We start from the raw sequence: 9,248 nt of genomic DNA, 5'->3' as shown, positions 1-9,248 counted from the left end.
GTTTTGCAATGTGTGTCCTAGATGTTTGTTTATCAAAACAGTGTAACTGACTCAGACAGGACATTGCACTATTTCCTAGTCAGTGACTAAATATTTCTCATCTGAACCTTTCCAGTCTTTCATTCTTTTGTGACCTCAAACAAAGATACCTTGACTTTCACTTCATCTGATGATGCATTTTATTTTCCACAGGGAGAACTGGGTTTTGAAATATTCCCCCCCTTCATTTGTAGGGCAAGTCACAATAAATGAGAAGGGGATTCTGCCCTGCCACCATAGGGGCTTCCCTCCAGGAAGTCTTTCTTTTCTTTTTTCTTTTTTTTTTTTTTTGATGTTTATTTATCTCTGAAAAGAGAGAGAAAGAAACTGAAAGAGAGTATGTGCATGTGAGTGGAGGAGGGACAGAGAGAGAGAGTGAGACACAGAATCCAAAACAGGCTACAGGCTCTGTGCCTGACAGTAGGGCTCGAACCCACGGACCATGAGATCATGCCCTGAGCCCCAGTCAGACGCCCAACCGACTGAGCCACTCAGATACCCCTCCTTTCAGCCAGTCTAACACAAGTTCGGGGCTGCTCTTCAGGAGAGTACAATTAGCAACTTTAGTCCCTGATGAGGAGTCAAGAATTTAAGATCTATTTGGGAAGGCTATGTTCCATTTCAGGTACAACACAGCACAAGCTGGTTCATAATCTTAGAATTAAGATACAGAGCTAATGGGAGTGCACTTGTTGTGATGAGCACTGGGCATTTATGCCTGAGACTTATATTACACTGTCTGTTAGCTGGAATTTAAACTAAAAAAAAAAACTTAAAAATAAATAAAACACAGAACCAATGAAAACAATAAAGGCATGGTCTTTGCATTACTTTTTATTTCCATTTTTGGAGGTTTTCTCAACTTAAGAAGAGTAGTAGATCAGATAAAAGCTCTATCAAAATTTACTATCACATAACCTGATCAGGGAAGTGATATGATCTCCATTCTCTGAAGATGTGTTTTTGATGTTTTGATTACCCCTTGGCTATTTCTTTTTTTGTTAATTTGCAAGCATACTTTGCATTTGTGTCTTCTTTGGGTTTCTGTATTTAGTCTTTCTTTCAGCCCTAGGTCAGCTTGTTTATTTCCAAAAAAGCAGCGACTTCTGTTAAAGGCTGAGAACAGGATAGAGTATGAGGTCTAGGGGAAGGAGGTGTAATTGAAGCTGAAAGGCTTTTAAGGTGAGTGTGTTCAGCTCAATTAAACTATTTTCCCCCACCTTTTTTTCTCCAGTAGCATGTTAAAATAGTGTACATCTGCAAAAAAAACTCCCCAAACGCAAATCCTAAACAAAAGAAACAAATTGTCTACCCCAAATCAGGCACTATTTTGTGCAGGTCGTTCATTTCAAGAATCATAATGTTTAATTTAATTTAAAATTACTTTTACGATTTTACAGCATATCATTGCACATGTTTGTTTTCTTATTGGGGTCTATTTATCAATGGGACTATTACTGCAAATTGTTTTTCAATTGCTTTTGAAAATTACAGGAGAAGTGTTTTAGCGATTCTAGTCAATTACCTTGAAATGTATCATTTGATTCAGTAGTTTTCTAAGAATTATTTCAAGAAACTAATTTCAGAGACATGCAAATTTATATTCAAGGATGTTTAGAACAGCAACAGTTATAGGACTAGAAAAATTTAAAGACCAACCCAAATGCCCCACAAACAACAGGGGACTGGTTAGATAAATTATGTAACATCCATATGCCTTAAACACGGTTTTTAAATAAGTTTTAATAGTATGGGAGAGGGCTGACATTACATGTCAAGAGAATAAAACCATACAAAACTATACAGTTGACCCTTGAACAGCATATATATCTAATTTTTTCAATGCAGTACAGAAGTATAAATGCATTTTCTCTTCCTTATGTTTTTTCATTATGATTTTCTTAATAACACATTCTTTTCTCTAGCTTATTTTCTTGTAAGAATATAGTGTATAATACATGTAATATACAAAATATGTGTTCATCAATTGTTTGTGTTACTGTAAGGCTTCCCGTCAATAACAGGCTATTAGTAGTTAAGTTTCCCGAGAGTCAAAAGTTATATGTGGATTTTCCACAGCATGGGGGACCAGCACCCCTACCCTCCCACCATGCTGTTCAAGGGTCAACTAAATATATTTGAATGGTTCCAAATTTGGAAAAAAAAATATGCATAAGAAGAACCTGGCAAAAATACATCAAAATATTCCTAGTGGCTGTTTCAGGGCATCAGAATTGTGGATGTAAAGAGCATTCTTTATATATTTTTGGTGATTTCTATATTTTCTCTAATGAATAGTTATTACTTTTAGAAGAATATATACGATTATCAAACTTTTTTAAAAGTTTATTTCTGAGAGAGAGTGAGTGAGAAAGCAAGTGGAGGAGGGGTAGAAATAGAGGGAGACTGAAGACACAAAGTGGGCTGACAGCAGAGAGCCAGACTCGGGGCTCGAACCCATGAACTGTGAGATCATGACCTGGGCTGAAATCAGATGCTTAACTGACTGAACCACCCAGGTGTCCCTCGAACATTTTAATGAAAGGAAGTTAAACAATAATAAGGTAGCATTGTTTGCCTATGGGATTGGCAAGATTTTTATTTATTTTATTTTTTGAAGTTTATTTACTTATTTTGAGAGAGAGTGCACATGCACGTGTGCACACACATGAATGGGGAAGGGGCAGAAAGAGAGGGAGAGAGAATCCCAAGCAGACTCCTTACTATCACTGCTGGGCTATCAGTGCCAGGGCTCAATCCCACAACCTTGAGATCATGACCTGAACCGAAATCAAGAATCAGACGCCTACCTGACTGAGCCACCTAGGTGTCCCTAGATTGGCCAGATTTTTAAGGATTGATACTATTCAAAGCTTTGAAGGATATGAGGAAAATGGCACTTATATACTCTATGTAGGAGTTTAGGTTGGTTTCGTCTTCTAAACTTGTTTTGTAATGTTTATTTTTGAGAGAGAGAGTGCAAGCAGGGTAGGGGCAGAGAGAAAGGGAGACACAATCTGAGACAAGCTACAGGCTCTGAGCTGTCAGCACAAAGCCCAATGTGGGGCTGGAACACAAACTGTGAGATCATGACCTGAGCCGAAGTTGGACGCTTAATGGACTGAGCCACCCAGGCGCCCCAGATTTGGTCCTTTTAAAAGACAGCTTGACAGTATCTTTTAAAATTTAAAATGTATGTACTTGGGGCACTTGGGTGGCTCAATCCTTTAAGCAACTGTTTCCTGATTTCCGCTTAGGGCATGATCTCAAGGTTCCTGAGTTCAAGCCCTGCTTCGAACTCTGAGCTGATAGTGCTGAGTCTGCTTGAAATTCTCTGTCTCCTTCTCGCTCTGCATCTCCCTTGCTTTATCTCTCTCTCTCTCTACTTTCAAAATAAATATATAGGCTTAAATAAAATAAAATAAAATGCACCTACTCTTTGACTCAACATCATTACCACTTACCCAGCTCAACTACATAGAAATGCTTGAACAAATATGCAAAGATACATGCACAGGGATATTAACTGTGCATTGTGAAGAATTAGGGGAAAATCCCAAATGTTCATCAATAGGGATATAGCTAATACATTATGATACACCCATACTACGGAATACTGACTTTAGCAGTAAAAACAAAAAATGAAGCTTAATGATTTAGGTATCTACATACAAATATAATAACATGGAATGATGTTTGTGATATATTATTAAGTGGATGAAAGCAATTTGTATAGCAATGAGTGTAATATATTCTCATTTTGAAAAAATAGATATCTGTGACCATATATGTGCATGGCAAAGATTTGGGAAGATACATATCAGGTTGTTCACAGCTGTCATTATCTCCATTGAGCAGGATCACAGATTCTTTTACTTTATAAACTTCTATTTGAACAAAGCAAACATGTACTTTTTTATAAGCAAAATAATAATAGACAATCAGTGGGGCTTATTATGTGAAAATTTGCTTTGATGTTTTATTTATTTTTGAGAGAGAGAGAGAGAGAGACAAGGGTATGAATGGGGGAGGGGCAGAGAGGAAGGGAGACACAGAATCCAAAGCACACTTCAGGCTCCGAGCTGTCAGCACAGAGACCATTCAGGGCTCAAGCCCATGAACTGGGCGGTCATGGCCTGAGCCGAAGTTGCACACTTAACCAACTGAGCCACCCAGGCGCCCCAGAGGAGATAGTTTTATCATAGCATTGTAGTTTGGAGAAGGATTGCTTTGAATAAGTGTTCAAGGTTTAAGCAGAATGAATATCTAGTTATAATGAAGGGGGTTGTCCATTTCATAGAAGGCACTAGCAAAGGGGGTATTTAGAGGATTGAGGTGTGGAGGTTAGAGAGTGACTTAGTAAATGAAAGTGAAGGTGGTGGTTGTAGACCACTTAAGGAATTCCACCCTTGACTTTAAAGAAAGTCAGTCAGGGGCGCCTGGGTGTCTCAGTCCATTAAGTGTCCAACTTTGGCTCAGGTCATGATCTTGCAGTTTGCGACTTCAAGCCCTGTGTCAGGTTCTGTGCTGATAGCTCAGATCCTAGAGCCTGCTTTGGATTCTGAGTCTCCCTCTCTCTGCTCCTCTGCCTCTAACACTCTGTCTCTCTTTCTCAAAAATAAACATTAAAAAAAAATAAAGTCAGTAAATCGGAGAATCGGGAGAAAGACAGGTGTGTTCTAATGGAGAGATGTGAATTTTGGTACCAGCTTCCTTTTTTTCTCGTGTGTAAACTGAGGAGGTCAAACTTGGTAATTAATAGCCACCATTTTCGCCATGCTTGCCATAAACCAGGCTTTTATGGGCATGGTTTCATTTAACCTCCCTCATAAGAGCCCTATGAATGAGGGACCATTATTATCCCCAATTTACAGACCAGGAGGCTGAGGCTCTGAAGAGATTATGTAACTTGGTCTAGTGTGGTCCATGTCCAAAGCCCATATGGTTTCAATCCTGTGAGTCTGTCTTTAAGTGGCCTCCTGGTTCTAGTAGTCAATAATTCTGAATAAGGGACATTTGAAAATGTTGTTGTGATTTGACTTGTCTTTTAAGAATGGGAGATGAAATCTAATCTTCTTGTATGTGAAAGGGAAAGGAAAATGAAATTAAATGTGAGTTTTGATACTGATGACCCATCTTTCCCCCTAACCTTATTGGGCTAGAATCACTACAGAAAGTGGGCAAAAATATACTAAAGGTAATTTCCATGCAGATCTGATGACAATCACAGCCAATTTCATTTGCCTCTGGCCTTATGGATAATCTTTTTTTTATGGATAATCTTAATATTTTGTTCTGTCCCCACCTTCAGTAAGGCTGCTAAAGCAATTTGCAAGGATAGTGTGGAGGCTTTTATTTAGAGGGGATAGAAATTCACTTAAAATTTTTTTATGCTTATTTTCTTGAGGGAGAGACAGAGTGTGAGCAGGAGAAAGGCAGAGAAAGAAGGAGACAGAATCCGAAGCAGGCTCTACACTCTGAGCAGTCAGCACAGAGCCCAACACAGAGTTCAAACCCACAAATCACGAGATCATGACCTGAGCCGAAGTCTGACACTTGACCGGCTGAGCCACCCAGGTGCCTTGAGAATACTTTATATGTGACCAAAGAAGAACATATAAGAGCCTTCATTTTTGGTGGTATAGGCAGAAAGGAGAAATGTTGACCTCTGCCATGCTTCTGACAATCAAATAGAGAATTTTGGCAGTGTCAACATCCATGCTTGAAGCTGTAGATTACCCCAGGCAGATAGCTCAATTTCTTAGATATAAAAATAAGTTAGACATAATCTTTAGCACTACAGGAACTTAACAATAGAGTTAAATATGTGGAAAAACAGTGTAAAATGTAGTAAAAAAACACATAGGTTGTGGGGGAGAGGAATGTTTTTGGTTTTATTGATGTTTATTTATTTATTAATGTTTATTTTTGAGAGGTGGGGACACAGAGAGAGGGAGACAGAATTCGAAGCAGGCTCCACACTCCAAGCCTGACACAGGACTTGAACCCATAAACTGTGAGATCATGACTTGAGATGAAGGCAGATGCTTAATCGACTGAGTCACCCAGGTGCCCTGAAAGGAGTTCACTTTTAAAAGGACAAAGAAGGAATTAGTAAGAGACACTGAAGTCAGGTTCCATGAAAACCCTGCTGGGATTTTGATTTGGACTGTATCAACTTTGTAGATTAATTTGGGAAGAATCAAGTCTTCATAAGACTATCTGTTTCCATTCAGATGCATTGGAGGTTTTTCTGCTTGTTTTATTTTTTCAGTTCATATAAAAACCTGGGATAAAAAGATAAAAGAATCCTTTCTCGAAAGATAACATTTAGATCTAGCTAGTACACTGCTGACCATAACCAAGAGTAGCTTGGGCTATTCTTCATGTTCACAGTAAGATCATCTCCTGTCTAGGTTTCTGATTTTACCAGTTGTTAAAGACACACCATTGAAAACATTATTTGGCTTGGTTATGGGGCCTGAAAAAAATAAGGCCTTACTAATGACAAAACATAACATAACTTGTCTATGCAAATATTATGATAAAGTCCTGCTGCGTGTAGTTGGACAACTGGAGGAACTTATTATTTTACAAACCTGTGAAGTATGTTTAACACGCAAAGGCTTGTTACACAGTCCCTGAAGAACGGTTGTTTTCTGCCGTTCCATAAATAACTAATGCCAGGAGCAGCGTGGCTATCTCTTTCAGCTTCTTGTTACAGGAGAGTAAAATGAGTAAGGCCTAAATATCGGTACCTGCTAGGAGAGCTGCCGTGTTCAATTCCATTTGGCTTCAAACAGTCTAATTTTCATGCTTTTACTGCCTTTGATGTTGTATTTTGAATCTGTCAGTCGCACTATGTTTGCCACTTCCATATGTTTATCTCTTCTGTTTCTAATTGAATTGGTAGTTCTTGGGAAGACTTACTACCCAGGAAACCTCATGTAGTCATGAAGGCAGTAGTCTAGGAGACATGAGAACCATGGTTAGGAAATCCAGACTCTGTTACTAGTTACTTATGTAACTGGACATGTCATTTAACCTGCATCTATTTCTCCACCTAATAGGGATAATAATTCCCCAGTCTTCTTAGCTAGTAAACAATTGTGCAAATGTTCTCTCTAAAATGTCAGGCAGCTGGTGGCGGCGGGGCAGGGGCAGGGTGAGGGGAATGTGTTGTTCCTGGGAAGGAATGCTTGAGGGTTTCTGATGACAAGAAATTAAACAAGGTTTGTTTGGACCTTGACAAAGTGAGAAAGGAAAGTTAGAAATAGTATGGATACACTTAATTTCCTTTCTGGAGATGTAGGTCTTTTTCCGGCTTCATCTGGGGTGTAGTTAACTGCAGAAGGGAAGATTTGGTAGGTGATAAAGTTAGCCAGGACTGTCTGCATCAATGAATAACATAAGTGATAAAGATCCTGAAACATTCAAGTAGTTTCTTGGTCTGATAAATATATCTGTATCTGTATTATACACATATGCAAATGCATAGGCATACATACCAACAAAACCTGATAGCTTCAGGCTCTTTCCTTTTTACCTTGTAAAGTTGGAGGAACTTCAGTAAACTGAGGTCTCACTGTTCAGAGGAGATTACCTAGTTGAAGAGGTCTGAGCTAAATGATTGATAGTGAAGGAAATGGACCAAGTACTCTTTAATTATAAGTTCTTTTTCTTCTTGGTCCAACAGATTGATTTATGTGCTGTACTGGGTCTGTCTTGTGCCTGTGTTTTAATTTCATGACTAGACACTAAATTTGTTGATGGCAGGGATTATCATTCCTTATGTTTCATTTGTGTTAATCCTGCTATGGATGACAGTGCTTCGTTCACTGCAGGCACCCAGTGAATTATATAGCTGACAAATTATGACTTATTTCTGGTATTACAACAAGATCTCACAAAATAAACATGAGAAACTTGTTTGAAGTCCAGAACTTTCTAGGTAAATCTCGAAAAAGGGAGTTCATGACTGCCACAGTAATATATGTAGGCATATTATATGTAAGTGGGTGGGCCTATTGGAAATTGGCTGAGTAATCCCACTTCAGAATAAGTATGTGGGCTTCCAACAACCATGGGACCTGGGATGCTTATTAAAAAAATAAAATTTCTCAGCCCCACTCAGATCCTGAACAGAGTATCAGGAGGTTGTAGCTCCAGGCATCCATACTTTCACAAGCAACTAAGATGATCTGGATGCATGGTAAAGTTCAAGAATGACTCTAGCCTGTAGGGTGACACACACACATAGTTCTATGGGAAGATGAGAAATAGCAAGTGAAATGAAATGTCCATTGCTAGCAGGAAGAGGAAGTTAGTCCTCCATTATGCATCAGGGAGCGTGGAAGAATGTTGGTGCTTTTAATGTCTTCTGGTGATATATTCTTGGCAGTTTGTCATGGCTCATTTACAATTATGGTCTGTCCCTTTTGCAGTCCTGAGACAATTCACCAGAATTCTATTTTTAACAGCAATTTCGTGAATCTCTTGACAGAGGTCTTTGTAGGACTGGCTCATGAGCCAGTAAAATGTCAAAATGCCGCGGTGACTCTTCCTTATCAGTTGTGGGCTCTTTTGCTATTACACCATGGTGGAAAGTAAAGGCATTAAGTGACCTCCCCCCTTCCCCGCCATCCTTGTGCTATTGCATAAGCGGGAGAGAGCGGGGGTCTTAACGCAGTGAAAAGGGAGGGTAAAGGAACCAGGAGCATTGGCTCAAGCTTGGTGGAGCAGGATCCCTTTAATCAAAGAATAGGATCTCTCTCTCTGAAGAAAGAGAGGCTAGGTCCAAAGATGAGTATCTTTAAAGGGCAGCTGGAAGATGACCGGAGAACTTTCATCCCCGGGCTGAGTCCTAGGAAGCTAGCACAGGTGCGGGCGTGGGCGCGTCCCAGATCTCGCTGAAATCAGATAGGCTCCAGGCCCTTCCGAAAACACACTTGATAACGCGGCCAGCCCGCCTGCCCGCCAGGCAACTTGGAAGCCCGAGCAAGAGGCTGGGCGAGCCAGCAGGGAGCCGTTAGTCGTCTAGGCTAGCCCGCAGCGCCCCTCCCTCGCCTCGGGAAGCCCGTTCGGCCCCGCCCCTTCGGCTGACGTCCGGGGCGAGCGGAGGCGGGAGCGTGGGTGGGCCGAGACGTCGGCCGCCCGCGATTCGGCCGGCTCAGCCACACCACCGCGCGCCCCCGTTCCGCCCGCCCCTC

This window comes from Suricata suricatta, chromosome X (assembly GCF_006229205.1).
Source record: "Suricata suricatta isolate VVHF042 chromosome X, meerkat_22Aug2017_6uvM2_HiC, whole genome shotgun sequence".
NCBI lineage: Eukaryota > Metazoa > Chordata > Mammalia > Carnivora > Herpestidae > Suricata > Suricata suricatta.
This window is presented reverse-complemented; position numbering follows the sequence as displayed.